Source organism: Suncus etruscus, chromosome 9, assembly GCF_024139225.1.
Source record: "Suncus etruscus isolate mSunEtr1 chromosome 9, mSunEtr1.pri.cur, whole genome shotgun sequence".
NCBI classification, from domain to species: Eukaryota; Metazoa; Chordata; class Mammalia; order Eulipotyphla; family Soricidae; genus Suncus; species Suncus etruscus.
The window spans coordinates 92208193-92226273 of record NC_064856.1 but is presented as its reverse complement, the minus strand read 5'-3'; the positions used below and the strand labels follow the sequence as shown (position 1 = coordinate 92226273).

The 18081-nt window shown below is 34.4% G+C and overlaps 1 pseudogene; it reads left to right on the top strand.

Annotated features, from left to right (window-relative positions):
- The first annotated feature begins 15893 nt into the window (after nt 1–15893).
- On the top strand, nt 15894–17424 carry LOC126017681 (fructose-bisphosphate aldolase B-like; annotated as a pseudogene).
- Nucleotides 17425–18081: the final 657 nt, after the last annotated feature.

The following is an 18081-nucleotide window of genomic DNA, read 5'->3' as shown; positions in this document are numbered from 1 at the left end:
ACAAACAGATCTTTTCTTTGAAAGATAAAGCAATTAGGAAATTCAAAAGAAACGAAAGTGAAAAGCTCCAACTAAGGAAAACAATTACAAGCATTATAACAAAATCAATAAAATCAAATATCTTCTTAAGGCAACAAGTCTATTTGAGCATTGTTAAAATCTGTCTGATGATAACAAAGAAAACTCAACTTGGAAGATTGCAATAGAATTAAACAGAGCCGGCAATGAGAGCTTGCAAGTGAAGCATGCAAGAAGCAGCTTTTCTGCTTTGTGAAGTTATTACCTCATGAAATACATCCTATGCAGAAGGTGGTCTAGAGTCAGCCTCAACTTAACAATATCATAATTTAATATATCAGAAATGGGAATTGCTTCCTTTCAACTGAGTTGCTGGTCATTTCAGTCTTTTTATTTAGTGGATAATATTAAGCTACTATTGAAAGCATGGGAGAGAAAAAAATAGAGATAAACTGCTTTTCCAAGGTTTCTATTCTTCCGGTTACTCTCAAAGACTTTTACTCTATTCCTTAAGAGTCATATCAATTGCTATTTTCTCTGTCTTTCTGGCTTTCTCTGTTCCTGACTCCTATAGAAAAAGTGAATCTCCTTTTCTGATTGGGTAGCAATTTCTTTGTTCTGGATCTTCTTCCTGTTTATCTCTTAAAATCCTTAGTAATTTCATTGCTGTATTCCTATAGCAGTTTTCTAAGATGAAGACTATTTTTGGCAGAGTCCACATAAAAGTAAGTCAGAATGGCTCAAATAAAAAATAATCCTAAAAATATACTTAAATTTGTACCCATTTGCCAGTATCTATCTGTAGATAAGTTTTATATAATTCATTCATTCAACTACTATCTAATAAGTGTTCATAATATCTCAGGCAATTTTTCAGGCATAAAACTTACTCTTTTGGGGGAGGTAGGACAACATCCAGTGTTGCTTAGAATTGAATTCCTGACTCTGTGCTCAGGGATCATTGCTGACAGTGCTCTGGGACCATGTGGGATACCAGGGATTGAACCCAGGTTGACTGTATGCAAAGCAAACACCCTCCTCACTGTGCTATTGTTCTGGCCCCAAAAGGTTACTTGAATAAAATATGATACCTTAAATCAAAGATACCCTGTTTAGGGCCCGGAGAGATAGCACAGCGGTGTTTGCCTTGCAAGCAGCTGATCCAGGACCAAAGGTGGTTGGTTCGAATCCCGGTGTCCCATATGGTCCCCCATGCCTGCCAGAGGCTATTTCTGAGCAGACAGCCAGGAGTAACCCCTGAGCACAGCCGGGTGTGGCCCAAAAACAAAAAAACAAAAACAAAAACAAAAAGATACCCTGTTTAGAAAATTGATAACTTTATTAAAATATTTTACATAAGGGAAACTTAATGTTCTATACATTTCATTACGTTAAATACATTATTAATTTGTTATTCTCAAATATATCAAAAGCAGGGAAAATTGGAAGGAGATAAAAGTGTCATGGTAACAAAATACAAAGCATGATTCTGAAACTACACAATTTTGTAAAGGGGATTTTTTGAGACATCTGGCTTGAGTGGGGTCTGAGGATTATTCATTCAGAGTTTATCAGTGGTCAATTGTTCTTTTTAAGAAAGAATTAATATTGTAGGAAGTACCTGAAAGAAAAACAATACATTGCAATATCAGTTCTTATATAATGAAATAAAAGGCAATGTATAAGATATTAGACACAGACACACAATATACATAAAACACATGAACATACTGACACATGCACACATTTCTTCCTCATAGATTCTTACAGAAACATTTCTTTTTTTTCCTTTCTTTTTTATTATAAAATATTTATTTAAACACCATAATTACAAGCATGATTGTAGCTAGGTTTCAGTCATAAACAGAACATCCCCCTTCACCAGTGTAACATTCCCAGGATCACAGAAACATTTCTAATTTTAGCAACTTGGCGTTGACAGTGAAGGGAAGTTTGTCTTTTCTCTTGGAGAACATTGCACCTTTGTTCTACACTAGAATTAAATTGATCAAAATGTTATGTGTGGTACAGTGGCCCGTTGGTGAGAGTTTTTCAAATTTTGGATCTCTCTAAGAAGCAGAATGTTCCTTGGAACCTAACAGCATCTCCAGTTTCTCAACGGTTAGACTAAGCAGAAATAGACAAAGGATCATACTGTCTCTATCAAAAATCATTGCACCATCACTTATTGAGCCCTGGGTGGAAAGTGGCCTTTTACGCTTTTCAGTTTAAAAAATAACTTAAAAATATATGTGAAAATATAAGTAAAATGAAATACTACTAGTAATAACAACATACAGAGCTAACTGCTTTTATGTTTTAGTTTAGTCATGCCTTTTCCTTTTATGTGCCCATGAAGTTCAATTTATAAGTATATTGGCACAGAGTAAGACATTTCATCTCATTTAATTGATTTGAATTAGTGATTCTAGCACTATATATTATATATCATATATATCATTATATATATTGATTAATATATCATATATATCATAATATATATTATAATTATTAGTGATAATATATAGTATAGGGTTTGCATGGTACCAATCCCCCAAAAGGGCCAGTATTCATTCCACATAAATTATCACTGAACAGTTTTTATCTGTCTCCTCTACCACATTGGAGACTTTATAAATAAGGGCTTAAAAGCTGGACTCTCAACTTTTGGAGACTTCTAAGATATGCTCAATGAATATTTGGGAACAGTCCCTGAGATATTTTAACTCTTGAACAGGCTGGAATTTTTAATGCATTGAACCAGCAATATGATGCTGCTTTGATCTTTCTTCTTTTTCTTTTCTTTTCTTTTTTTCGTTTCGCTTCATTTCATTTCTTTTCTTTTTTTCGTTTCATTTCTTTTCGTTTTGTTCTTTCTTTCTTTCTTCTTTCTTTCTTTCTTTCTTTCTTTCTTCTTTCTTTTCTTTCTTTCTTCTTTCTTTCTTTTCTTTCTTTCTTTCTTTCTTTCTTTCTTTCTTTCTTTCTTTCTTCTTTCTTTCTTCTTTCTTCTTTCTTTCTTCTTTCTTTCTTCTTTCTTTCTTTCTTCTTTCTTTCTTTCTTTCTTTCTTTCTTTTCTTTTCTTTCTTTCTTTCTTTCTTTCTTCTCTTCTTCTTTCTTTCTTCTTTCTTTCTTTCTTTCTTTCTTTCTTTCTTTCTTTCTTTCTTTCTTTCTTTCTTTCTTTCTTTCTTTCTTTCTTTCTTTCTTTCTTTCTTTCTTTCTTTCTTTCTTTCTTTCTTTCTTTCTTTCTTTCTTTCTTTCTTTCTTCTTTCTTCTTCTTTCCTTCCTTTCTTCCTCCTTTCTTCTTTCTTTCGTTCTTTAATCTTTCTTTCTTCCTTCCTTCCTCCCCTCCTTCCTCCCCTCCTTCCTTCCCTTCTTTCTTCCTTCCCTTTCTTTCTTTCTTTCTTTCTTTCTTTCTTTCTTTCTTTCTTTCTTTCTTTCTTTCTTTCTTTCTTTCTTTCTTTCTTTCTTTCTTTCTTTCTTTCTTCTTTCTTTCTTTCTTTCTTTCTTTCTTCCTTCCTTCCTTCCTTCCTTCCTTCCTTCCTTCCTTCCTTCCTTCCTTCCTTCCTTCCTTCCTTCCTTCCTTCCTTCCTTCCTTCCTTCCTTCCGTCCTTCCTTCCTTCCTTCCTTCCTTCCTTCCTTCCTTCCTTCCTTCTTCCTTCCTTCCTTCCTTCCTTCCTTTCCTTCTTTCTTTCTTTCTTTCTTTCTTTCTTTCTTTCTTCTTTTTTCTTCTTTTTCTTTCTCTTTCCTTTTTATTTATATTTATATTTTTTTCTTTCTTCTCTTTTCCTTTTTAGCCTTTTGTTTTAAACAACATTTAGAGTTGCTTGGGGCTTATTCCTGGGTGTTTAATCAGGACTACACCTAGAGAAGCTTGGGGGACCATTGAACTTTAGCTATGTACAGATTTTTATTCATTGTGCTGTCTCTCTTATCTCCAAGATGTGTGTGTCTCTTAGTATTGACATCTTCAAACCCTACAAACTACTTGTCTAAAATCCCTGTCTCCAGGGAATTCCCCATGCATAAATCTACAAGTTTACAACTTTTTTCATTGGCTTTAGGATCCGTGCTTTTCATGATTTCTTTCATTTCTGTATATTTTTCCATTGACTAGCTCTTTGACTCTATAAACTTTGGAATTTAACAATTATCTTTGATATATTGTGCAGATCCCTGGAATCATGGAATTGTATCCATGATACAATGAACTAAACCGGATCTATAAAGACTCAAAATAACTTTTGAGATTCATCTTTTATGTTTGTAAGATTCAAACTTTATGTTTTCATGCTGATGTATAAAGTAAATTTCTTAATCATCTGAAGAAGGAAATATACATTAATAAGTTATATAACACTCATTTCAACAATTTCTATTTTAAATTACCGGGTTATTTAATATATTATTAAAATTAAAATATATAATTGAATATAATTAATATATAATAAATACTTATTGGGCATCTATCTAAAATGAGGATAAAGACATTTTCTATGGCTTGAAAACTCATAGTTTGGAGAGGAACATTGGTCCCCAAATGCTATTCTACTAGCGATTTTGTCAGTATCCACTTTTGATAATAGGCCTACACATCGATGTTCCTGCTTATATTTTCTTTCTATTTTTTTCATGTGTAAGCACTGGTGTGAGTTACTAGCATCTGTGATGTTGTAGAGGAAAGCAATTCAGCTGTTCTTTAGGCTTTCTAATGTCAATAATCATGAATGTTCTGATACCTTCCATTTCATTTGATTTCAACTCTTTGCTCTTCTTTCTTATAGTAGAGTCATTTATGTCCACAGATACCTGCTGAGTGCAGAGATTATCTCCATATGCCTCAATAATGTGCAGTTTACCCAGGCAGAAATACCCCTAATTAAGGCAAAATTCTTTTAGCAGAGATGCTTACCTGGCTTTTCCTACTGTGTGGTATCTGAACATCTACTGTGATTCTTCTATTGGGTCCACCCAGTTCTAACATGAAAACATCCCAGGAGCAGTTGTTTGATCAGTTCTTTGTGAGACAAAATAATAACTTCTTTATAAAGACTCGATATTTGGATTGGAATTTTCTATCACTATCAGTTTGCAAATTTAGCATAAATAGATGATAATTATTAAACTCATTTTATTCGGGCACTATATAAAGTATTTTATGTTGCATTAACCCATTTTATTTTTATTATATTCTTAGATATAATCTATTGTTCTTTTTCTTATATACAAAGAAACACAGACGAGTAAACTTTTCTCCAAGGTCAACACAATGAACAACAGACAGAACTAAATATTCTGGTCTCAGCATCCAGACTCTTAACCATGAGATTTTACTGCCACAGAATATGTGCAAAACCTATAAATGATATTCAATGTGGTTCTGATTTGAAACTATTAGTGTTTCTCTAGAGAAAGTGCCCATATTCTTGTCTTTACGTGCTCTGCATCAGAATTATTAGTCTGTTATTCCTTGCACTTTTTTTTATAGTTAACAGAAAGCTGCAGTTGTTTCTCCACAAATTTGCTCCCAAACCTTTTGGTACAATCTTGCTGTACTAATTTTATAAACATTTGTTTCCTTCTCTGCTAACTTCTAATCACTTGTCACAGTGTATGATTTCTAATAGTTTTACAAAAACAGTGATTTAAAGCAATGCAAAACTATTATCTGACACTGCTCAATATCTGGAGTCCAAAATTGGAGATATTAGGCAAGAACCTCAGTTTCTACCAGGGATCAATTTCTCCCATAATCTTGGTCTCATGAATCCTCTTGATTCAAATTTAGCAGCTGCTTTTCAAATCTCTCTCAAATATACTAACTTTGATTTTTTGCTTCCATCTTTCATCTTCAATTTATTTTTGCTCCCCTGTACAAAGCAGGATGATTTTTCATCTTTAAAATAATACTTTTATTATATTATTTTTGTGGCTTCACTGAAACTCTGTGCTCAGGAATCATTCCTACTGGTGCTCATGGTACCAGATATGTATCTACCCTTGTGTCAGTAAGATGCAATGCTAACACTTTGCCTTCTATTTCACACTTATGATCCCATTTGGCTATAATCTTATTTGGGCTGACATTATTTTACATTATTGTATGTTTCAGGAATGTTCTTCACAAATCTTCAAAAGTCAGTTGTCATGTGAATCCCACTATTAAAGTGCCTTACTACCCACTACTCTCTACCTTTGGTGTAATGTAGGTCCTTTCCCTGGGAAAGTTCTGTGTTCTGTATCACAGAGTTGTTTCATTTTCCCTTTGTTGTTTGTACCTCATAAATAATTCTGCATTTTCCCCTTTAGACTTATTTTATTTAGGACAATACTCTTCTCTTCCATCCACTTTCGTAGCAGATTGCAACATTTCAACTTTTTTTCTTACATCTTAATACAGTTCGATTTTGTATATATGCCATTTTTTGTCACCCATCTATCATTGTTTTTTGAGTTGTTTCTATGTTTTAACCATTGTAAACAATACAGCAGTGAATATAGAAATTCAGTTATAGGGCTGGAGAGGTGGCGCTAGAGGTAAAGTGTCTGCCTTGTAAGCAGTAGACTAGGAAGGACTATGGATCAATCCCCCAGTGTTCCATATGGTCTCCCCAGCTAGGGGCGATTTCTGAGCGCATTGCCAGGTAAAACCCCTGAGCGTCAAATGGGTGTGGCCTCAAAACAACAACAACAAAAACAACAAAAACCAAAAAAAAAAAGAAAAGAAAAGAAAAGAAAAAGAAATTTAGTTATATATTCTTTAAATTTTTGTTTTTATAGAAGGGATGTTTATGAATAAAATTATTAGACCAAATTCTATGTCCTTTATGTATATGTTAGAAGTCTCCATAAGATTTCCAAAGAAGAAAAACCAATTTTTCACTCCAGGCAACAAGGTAAAAATATCGCCTTTTCCTTTAATCATATTGTTCTGGTCAATGTGATATAGAACATTCTCAAAAGAGCGAATTTATATCTCATTGCCATTTTGATATGTATATCCCTGATAATAAATGGTAGTGAACTTTTTTAAGATGCCTATTAATCATCTGTTTATTTTTAGAGAAGTAGGTTTATATTTTGATTGGGTAAATTTAATTGTTTTAATATTAGTTCCTTGTTGGGTGTATTGTATGTCATCTCTTTCTCCCACTCTACATTATGTCTTGGCTTTTTAATGCTATTTAATGCTATTTACTGGGAAGCAACTTTTTAAACATGACATAGGCTTGGTAATGCATTTTTGCTTTCCTTACTTGTAATATTGGTTTCTTTATTTAGTTTTTGTTTTGTTTTTGAGCCAGGCTTGGCAGTGCTCAGGGGTTACTCCTGGCTCTATTCTCAGAAATCTTTCCTTGGCATGCTTGGGGAACCACTGGGATGTCGGGGATCAAAACCAGGTCTATAACAGGTCAGCTGCTTACAAGGCAAGCACCCTACTGCTATGCTATAACTCTATCCCAAGGTGATATTGGTTTAATTTTCAGAAAAAAATCACTAAAGCCAAGATTGTAGATTGTTTTGTTTATATATTCTTCTATGTATTTTATGATTTCAGGCCTTAACACCGAGTCTTTATTCCATTAGAACTAATTTTTGTTAGGTAATGGTCAAACACTTTTGCAAGTATTTAGTTTTTCTACTTTATTTGCTAAAGAGATTTTTTTATTAAATGTTTTATTCTATTGTCATAAACTAAGTGCCCATAAATGTATATGTTTAGGTTTTGCCTCTTAAAATATTGATATGATGTATGTCTCTTTTTTTTAAATCTTAACACTGTTATTTTAGTTACTATAACTATGAAATATAATTATAACTTTGATATCACAATTTTCACATTTTTTCTTAGGATTCTTTTGACTATTTGTGGAGTTCTGTGGTTTATACAAATTTTAGTAACATTTGCTTTAAAATTTGAATAAATCTGTTAGAATTTTTAGGAATTACATGTGAACTGCATAATGTTTTAGATAGGGTAGTCATTTTGACAGTTATTTTTTCTAATCAATAAAAATAAATATATTTCTATCTTTTTTGTATCTTATTTCTTTTGAAAATGTCAGAGTTTTTCATTGTAATGATCCTCTACCTCCTTTAACATTATTCCAAAGTACTTAATTCTTTCTGAGGCAATTGTAACTGTTATTCCATGATTTATTTTCTGTTTTATTGTTTGCATTTAGAAATGCAACAGACTTTTGTGTATTAATGTTGCTCACCCCAATTTACAAGTCTATTATTTAGTTTTTTGGAGGGTTCTCTAGACTTTTCTTAATATATTAATTATGTCACTATGAAATCATTATAGAGTTCTTTCCATTTTTTACTAGTATTAAATCTTTTATTTTTTATCTAAAATTTTGTGGGAGACATTAAAGTGACGATATTAATGATTATGAGTCATTATTTTACAAGAATTGCTCTATATCCATTGGTCACTAGAGTTTTAATGGCATATGCAGCTGTTATTACTCCAAACATCTGTTATTACTCCATAAACCAGGTTAGTTTCCTTACTCTTAAAGTTATCAGATCTTATTATTTCTTGAACATGCACACAAAAAAGAACCCTGTCCTCCAGAGTTATAACACATCTCCCTAAACAGCACCCCCTCGATACATCTTTTCTAACTCAAAGGCTATAATTAGGTTTCAGGTTAGTGTTTTTTATACTTTAAAGCCATGGATCCATGGCAAATCACTGAGTGGAACAAACTAAATATAGGTGGGGATGGTAGTCTCTATTTAATGGAAAGAAGAGTGTTAAACTGGCAAAGTTATTTTAATTCCCCAAATGGGTGGGTCAGAAGTGCTGCAAAATTCATTTTTTCAAGATTAAATTTTTATGTAGTGTAAGAACTGGAATTCAAATAACTACTTTTATAGTAAACTGGGGAAAAAACATAACTTTACCAACACATTTTCTTCCTGGACTGAGGCTTTGGGAAGACCTTTCAGACTCTTAAGACTCTCCTTCCTTTTTGACACCAATGATAGAGAACCTTGAAACTTGTAATGCTGAGATGGGGAGCAATTGAACATGGTAGTTCCCTGGTGATTGTTGTTGGCTGAATAACTTGGGTAACAATTATACTTTTGGATGGTGTAGTCACTGAACTTGTGGATTTCTAATTGACCTCTTCTTACTAATGCTAACATCAGTAGGAATTATTGTTACTCAGTTCAGCTGAGGCAGCAAAGATGGGTTAAGTGAGTAGACTGGTACTGAGAGCATAAATGCATCAAATTTCTAGACAACAGACTTAAAAAAACCCTGCAGTGTAGATATATAATATAAAACCACCTATTTTTTATTTGAGGAAAACCTACAAAGAGGAAGATGGCTGCCAGCATAAAGAAGTACTTCTTAGGAAGTGTTCTCACCTTTTTATTTAAGCCTGTGGTTTTTGGGCTCTACTCACACAATTTTTTGAACTGTCTATTTTCCTTTATTCCATGGTTTTCTTCTTTAACCTGAACCCATATACTCCAATAATTCCCATCTCTTAAAAATAGTGTGCATGTTTTTTTTTCTTACACAATTGCAAATGTCCTTAAATAATTTTCAACTTTTGGCAAGGAATTTGATTTTCTCCTTCTCTTTAAATGAATGTGATTCCATCCAATTTGCAAAATGTTTTAAAGAAACAACAACTAAATAAGAGAGATGTGAGCAAGTATGGCAAAGTGAGAAAAAAGAGTGTCTTGGTGGAGACAGAGAATAAGAATTAGTCATGTCAGGTAAACTAGTGGGAGAAGAGAAACACAGGATACCAAAAGACCAGAACTTTTTAGAATTACTTTCTCAAGGGTTCCCACTTGAGCTTCATTTTACCCTACATTATAGAAGCTATGGGAAAGATGTTAGCTATTTTGCCTTTGACTTTGTCCCAGAGAATGACTGAGGATGGCAAATGTTAATTATTGGAAAATAGGTTTGGCTGCATTCCTGTGTAGTCAAGCCTTCTGGTTGCAAAACCAGACTCAGCTGCTTTGTAAGAACTTTATGGCTTTGTGCCATAAGACAACAAGATGTTGCTTAGTCAATGATTTCATTTTTTCAAGTAGAAAAAGGCTTTTGGCCATAAAGGAGAGAAGTCGCAAAGTGAATAGAGTGTAAAGGAGAACGAGAATTTTCCATTCCCATTTTTCTGGAGGGGGAATTCTTGGAATGTCCAAAATACTAAATAGCTTCAAGGAATGATGCAATCATGTATTTCACTGCAAGATAGACAGAATTGGAAGACATCATATTAAATTAAGTAAGTAAGCAAGAAGAAGAAGGTACATCAAGGATGGTATCAGATATATAGAATAACTACATGAAGGAATTCAATGGTTTAAGTGTGTGTTGTGTAGAAAAATCTTCGTCTCAGGAAAAACAAAGAAATTGAGTGAAGGAGGAGAAAGAATGATGTGATAAAGAGGGGAACAGGAGTCAAGAAGACTGAGGTGCATTGGTGGTTTTAAGAAAGGACAGAAACTAAATAGCAATGCCTTGGAGTCAAAAACTATAAAATTGACAACCAAGCTTAACAACCAACTTAAATATGGTGCCTGTTATGATGGCAGGCTGGGGTGATGTGGTGGTATAAGATGGACTCTGGAAACATTGGTGGAGGGAAATTAATACTGATGGTGAAAGTGGTGCTGAAACACTGTATGTTTAAAACTTAACTATGATTGATTTTGTAAATAACAAAGCTTAAAAATTTCAGAAGGCTGAGGTGCTACTTTGAAAGCCAACCTTTCTTGTGATTAAGAAAGGCAAAATGAAATTTTATGAAGGAAACTTACAGTCCAGGTTTCTAGAAGAAACCCATAATAGAACTCCAATAAAAGAAAGGTATGACAGTGGCATGGAACTCCTCATATCTGGAATAAGTCTTAACAAAAATAAGTTAATATATAATGGTAAATGAAAGAATGATGGGCAAGATTTTCTCAGCATTAATGAAGGGCATGTTCAAAAGGCAGATTTGTAACTCAGTATTTGAGTATATGATTATGCAGGGCTATAATCAGACTTAACTCAGAAAATATCTTATAGTCTAAGAAATGCATTTAGATGAAGTATTATCCTGGATGACTTTCATAGATAATTTTAATTCTAAGAATTTGTATTTTAAGTTCTAGATCTGATTTTGCTGTTGAGAAAATATATCAGTTTCAACAAACTGTTTAATCCCTCAATTTTTCCACCAATATAAGTGATCCCAGATGCATTTGGAGAATTTAAGAGTAATCTATATTATTGGCTCCTGCCCCTAAAATTTTAGATTTAGTAAGTCAAAAGTGATTTGTAGTATCAGCCTGGTTTTGAATGAACTAAATTATTTTCAAAGAATTTCTAGTATCAAAATTTCATGAGTCTACAATATTTAAAGTATTACATATTGTATCTTATCTATATCTACTCTAAAGATGATATTTTAGCAGCCAACTACCCAGTTTGGGACAAACTTTGATCATTTGTTGATTGATTCTCTAAAATTACAATTAGATAGCCAAGAATATTTTTTCTTTTTTTCTTCTTTTCCTATTAGAAATGCTTGAATCAGTACTATGAGAGATCTTAGAACTGCTTGCATAGTACCAAAAAAAAAAAAAAAAAAAAAGCTCTTCAAGGGGGTGGTACTTTGTACTTGTGGAAAATGGGCCCCAAAACTCAAAACTTGGTTTCCCGTATAACTATATGCAGGGATTATTATAGAGTTGAAAGAATTTAAATTAGTTTTGATTTTTCTCCTAAGTGCAAAAATTATGCACCACAATTAATTCTAGTCTTAATATTGTCAACCTTACTCTTAATTTCTTAATTTTAAGAGCTTAAATATTTATTAGCTGTTATATATATATATATATATATATATATATATATATATATATGTTAACACTACTTTAACCATGCTTCCTAGATTATGGTAATATAATTATATTGAAAATATTATTTAGTATTTAATAAAAACATACAATTCAGGTACCTATAATTTCTCCATACAGCAGTTTAAGGGAAAAATATAGTAAGAAATTGAAATAAAGTTGATATTAAAGGCTACCTCACAAAACAGGAATGGTGGAAACAGTGTCAACAGACAGTATAATTAAATTCCAAGTAAATAGAACATGTGTGTCTGGATGTACCTCTTTCTCTTCCACCTGATGCTTCCTACTAACAAGCCAGAACCTCTTCTTTTGTTATGTCTTTCTTGCTTCAGCCACCAAAAAAAAAAAAATTCAGAAAATATTTTGTTAATAGAAGCTAGCTTAAGAATCTTGGTTTTCTTTCCTCGTCTACTTTACCTAAAATTTATGATTCTTTTTATTCAATACAAGTTGGCAATATTCTTGGTGTTTGTTCTATGTATTTAGCATGAACAGTTTAAATTTTTTAATTTATTTTTATTTAAACACTGTGATAACAAACTGTTCATAATCAAGTTACAATGTATACCACCTGTCACCCATCGATGTTTCCCAACACTAATGCCCCAAACCCATGCCTGCCTGCCTCTGGAAAGACATTTTGCTCCTCTCTTTCTCTTTCTCTTCCTTTTTTTCATTTCAGACTCTGTGGTTTAAAATATTGTTAATGAAGGGGTACTATACATATCACTTTACCTCCACACAAACACCCAGTTATTGTCTCTAGTGATAAGCTGCTCCACTATTTTGGCATGCTTCCTGTCATGGACTGGTCTTCCTGGTCCTCCTCTCTGTCTCTGGATATTATTACCACATTATCTTTTATTTTTCTCATATCCCATAAATGAGTGAAATTATTCTAAATCTGTCTCCTCCCACTGACTTATTTCACTCAGCATAATACTCTCCATATCTACCCATGTAGATAAGAAAACTTTATGACTTTATTTTTCCTAACTGTTGCTTAGTATACCATTGTGTAGATCTACCCACATTTTCTTTAGTCACTCATCTGTTCTCCTGAACTTGGGTTGTTTCCAGACATTGGCTATTGTAAATAGAGCTGCAATAAACTTGGATACAATTGGCATTTCTGTATTGTGTTTTTGTGCTCCTAGAGTCTGACCCTAAGAATGGTATTGCTGGATCAGACAGGAGCTCATTTTCCAGTTTGTTTTTTGAGAAATATCCACATTGTTTTACAAAATGGCTGGTACAAGTCAGCATTCCCATCAGCAGTGAAAGAAAGTACCTTTCTGTACTTGTGACTCTTGCTCTTTGTGATATGTGTAAGTCTCTGTGATTTGAGCTGATACTTCACTGTTGTTTTTATGACTATCTTTTCAGACAAAATTTTTGTTGCTGGATACAAAAATCCAGTCTGACTAAAAGGTATAGATGTGTCAAAAGCATAATCAATTCAGCATGTGTTTATAATTAGAGCTCTCAGTTCTGTATTATCTTCATTAATTTGAGAAGGGGGATGCACTCTTGTCACATGTAGCAAAAACGTCTCACATATCACCATGCTAAGCTTTCATTTCTTTCATAGTATTTGAAGGTAAAGCTGTTATTTTTCTCACAATTCTAGCAAATACCATTCAGAGGCAGGTAACTATCCAACTTTAAACCACAACTGTGATCTACATGATTTATGTTGTTTTCTCTGTTGGAGCTCTTGGGTGATAGATACCCAAGATTCCTCTGGGCAAGTAAAAGTCATTATATGGATTTTATGACTTATTCTTCAGATTATGACCAAAACGAAGGTATAATGGTTTTTATTTCTCTATGTTCTTAACCTACTTGAAAACACATATGTATTTTAATAAATGCATTGAAATTAGTTGCTCTAACATTCACCCAATAAAATCCAATAAAAATCCAAAAAGCATCAAAAATAAAATGATACAGAAAAAATAAATGGTTTTATCAAATGAACAGATGAGAATTTAACCACACTGTGTTTTTGTGAATGTTAAAACAAGAGTTTCCCCTCCTGTTACTTTTACATCAGTAAAAAATCTCCTATGCTTTGGTCCACAGTGTAAAACTGGCGCTCATCTTTTATTATTGTTTACAGCTGACAACGATTATTTAATACATGGGAAAGTAAAACACTGTCAAGGGTATTCCTAGAATAATTAGCTTCAAAGATATATGTGCATATGAGCAGGAAAAGAAGTAATTATAAGTAAATTCACAGGTTGTCATCTGATAATTTTGCTTTAGGGTAAATGTATTTGTTTTTAAAATTCCACTGGAAATACATCAAAGCTATATTTTCTCTTGTAATTTAGTTTACCAGCAAATGTTCCTGGGAATATTCTTAGGACTTCTCATAATGTAGTAGCTTTCAACATATTGGATTATTTGAAATTTAGCTCAAGGATAAAAATTGATATGGTCACCATAGACAAAGAGATGAAAATTAATAACAACTTAAATAAGTTGAAGAAGATTGATCGGTGGGTTAAAAATAGCTTAAATATTTGCCACTAATTTCTTTGAATTCTAATGAGATATACTGCAGCTATTTGTGTGAGTCAAAAGTCACATGAAATAATAGTATTTAGGCAGATGTGTAATTTAATTTTACTTTCACCACCAGCTAGCCAAGTGACTATTATAAATTCTTAGTTTTTAATTCATGTAATGGACTTAAAATAGCTACTTTGTGATTTTGACAATAGCATAAATTGAGACAATGCTCCAGCTTTGTTTTCAGGCCACATTTATTAGTAGGTTCATATAAACTTCCAGCTTGCAGGCCACTCCAGATAGTCACAGGGATCAAAACTGTGCCTTCTACTTGAGTTATTAGCCTGTTGATCTACCTATTTGAAGAAGAGACGAAAAGGTGCCCATAGACCACATACCTCCACAGCCACTGCTGCAAACTCGAGATAATTGCTGCATCGAAACCATCAGGACCCTGAAGCTTCCACCCTGTTAGAGCCTCTGCCAGACTAGAATTCCTTCTAGTCATTGAGCCCCAGCACAACATATAGAAATCACCACCACACTGCAAAGGACACAATAGGGGAAAAAAACACAAAACACCACCAGGCTTAGTGAGTGAAGATGATAGTTTGGAAAATTTAACTAGTACCTATCAGCCATCTATATAGCCTCTCTGACAAGGACTTTAGAGGAGAAATGTGGAGGATGCTCAAAGAACTCAAAAAAAATCATGGAACAAACAGAAAAAACAACCAATAATACTCAAGAAGATATGAAAGTAGAAATAATAATACTTCAAATAGAAATATCAGGACTGAAAAACTTGGTTGGTGAAATGAAAAACTCACTGAATGGCCTCAACAGCATAGCAACAGCTTGTGAAGACGGATTCAGTGAGTTGAAATTTGAACTTGCATAACACCTTCATACAACAGAAGATGGAAGAGCCTTAATATAAATAAATGGCAGATGGAAAAATATCCTAAAATAAGCAAACAGACAACAATAGTCTTTTAAGATAAATTCAACAGGAACAACATAAGAATCACTGGGGACCCAGAAAGGCATGAAGAAAATGCCAATGAAGAAACAATAGTCAAAGCTTTACTGCTGAGAAGTTCCCAAACTGGACAGTCCTTTCACCAACAACCTGAATGCCTGAAGAGTACCAGCTGAGATAGACAAATAGATAGATGATAGATAGATTATTGATAGATAGAAATGAAATATATGTCTAGAAGCAGGCAGAGGGGAGGGTGGGAGAGATATTGGGGACACTAATGACGGAAAACAGGCACTGGTGAAAGATGGTATACATTGACTGAAACAACCATAAACAATTTGTAATCACAGTGTTTAAATAAAAAAATGCTTACTGAAGTACCTGGAAAAACATGACTTGTCACTGAATATTAGTTCCTACTACTTAATTTCCAGGATTCTTAAAATTTGTACCAGAAATAAAATCTGAGGCATAGCTATTTGGCAATGCTGCCTCATCTTAGCTTCTGATATCTAAGACTCTTCTCTCAACTAACTGTCAACATGGCTCACAGATTTCCAGCCCTAACCCCAGAACAGAAGAAAGAGCTATCAGATATGCCCAGCGCATTGTTTCCAATGGGAAAGGAATCCCGGCTGCAGATGAGTCTGTAGGCACCATGGGAAATCGCCTGCAGAGGATTAAGGTGGAGAACACAGAAGAGAACCGCAGGCAGTTCGAGAAATCCTCTTCACATCTGAAAATTCCATGAGCCAGAGCATCGGAGGTGTGATTCTTTTTTATGAGACTCTGTACCAGAAGGACAGCCAGGGAAAGCTTTTCAAAAACATCCTCAAGGAAAAGGGGATTGTTGTGGGAATCAAGCTAGATTAAGGAGCTACTCCCCTTGCAGGAACAAATAAAGAAACCACCATTCAAGGGCTTGATGGCTTTAATGAGTGCTGTGCTCAGTATGGTGCTGACTTTGGAAAATGGCGTGCTGTGCTAAGAATTGCTGACCAGTGTCCATCCAGCCTTGCTATCCAGGAGAATGCCAATGCTTTGGCCCGCTATGCCAGTATCTGTCAGCAGAATGGGCTGGTACCTATTGTTGAGCCAGAGGTAATTCCTGCTGGAGATCATGACTTAGACCACTGTCTTTATGTGACAGAGAAGGTCCTGGCTACTGTCTCTACAGAGCCTTGAGTGACCATCATGTTTACCTGGAGGCACCCTGCTGAAGCCCAACATGGTGACTGCTGGACATGCCTGCACTAAGAAGTATTCTCCAGAGCAGGTGGCGATGGCCACTGCCACACTCTCCACCGAACTGTTCCTGCCGCTGTTCCTGGTATCTGCTTTTTGTCTGGTGGCGTGAGCGAGGAGGATGCTACTCTCAATCTCAATGCCATCAACCTATGCCCTCTACCAAAGCCCTGGAAATTAAGTTTCTCTTATGGACGGGCCCTGCAGGCCAGTGTATTGGCTGTTTGGGGTGGCAAGGCTGCAAACAAGAAGGCAACCCAGGAAGCTTTTATGAAGCGGGCTGTGGCTAATTCCCAGGCAGCCAAGGGACAGTATGTTCACTCGGGCTCTTCTGGAACTGCTTCTACTCTATTGCTCTTCATAACACCATATATGTACTAGAGGGATCGCCAAGCTGTCTTTAGCTTTTCTAGTTGTCTTAGGAGGACTTAAAGAGAGCCAGCTTTCAACTGTCATTGGAAATTAGACAGTTATATTGGAACCACTGGAAACACAATATGAATCAAATTTTTACCAGAAGGGGAAAAATCAGGTATAGAAACAAAAGTTTGAGTATCATAGATCTGATGACATTTTACATGATGGTTTCCTTGCAACACATCAGTTCCCTATGCTCCAAATTCTTCATACCTACACACACACACACACACACACACACACACACACACACACACACACACACACACACACAGACAAGCAAAAGTAGAAAAACAGGTTTTCAGAGAAAATTCAGTCTCCTTTCAAATATCAACTAGCCAATGAAACATCTCAGAAGCTGAGTGCAGAGAAATGCATTTTGTTGAGCAATCTTTACAGCAGTAAATTATGGAGGCAATAGCAAAAAAAAAAATCTATAACCCCCCCCCAAAATATCTGAGTCATAGAAAATTACACACTTTCCATACAAGATCACCTTGAAAGCTGCTATGATTACCAGTTACAAAACAAACAAGTGAGGCCAGATTTTAACTTCAGCACCACATGATTACTTGAGCACCTCTAAGAGTGACCCCCACATACAGCCATCAGGAAATATGGTGACTAGTTCTGACTCTGTATGTGGAGGTAGCTATCAGAGGGCTCAGAGCACCATGTGGTGCTGCGGTTAAAATTTGGCCATTTCTTGTTTTGTTTTGTACCTGGTAATCAAAGCAGCTTTCAGCCAAGGCATTCTGGAAAAGAATATAAGCTCTGCCTGTAAGATCCTTTTAGGCTCCTTCAACTAGCAATAAAAATAATTGGTTTTCTTGAGTAGGAGGTGGTGCTGAAAGGTGGTAAACTGTTTTATATCTGAAACACTGTCAGCAACAATACTGCAAACTACAGTGTAAAGTGTGTATATAAATATATATATATACACATACATTTTATATACATACTTTATATATACATATATATATATACATGGAAAAAACTCCTTTTGTAGA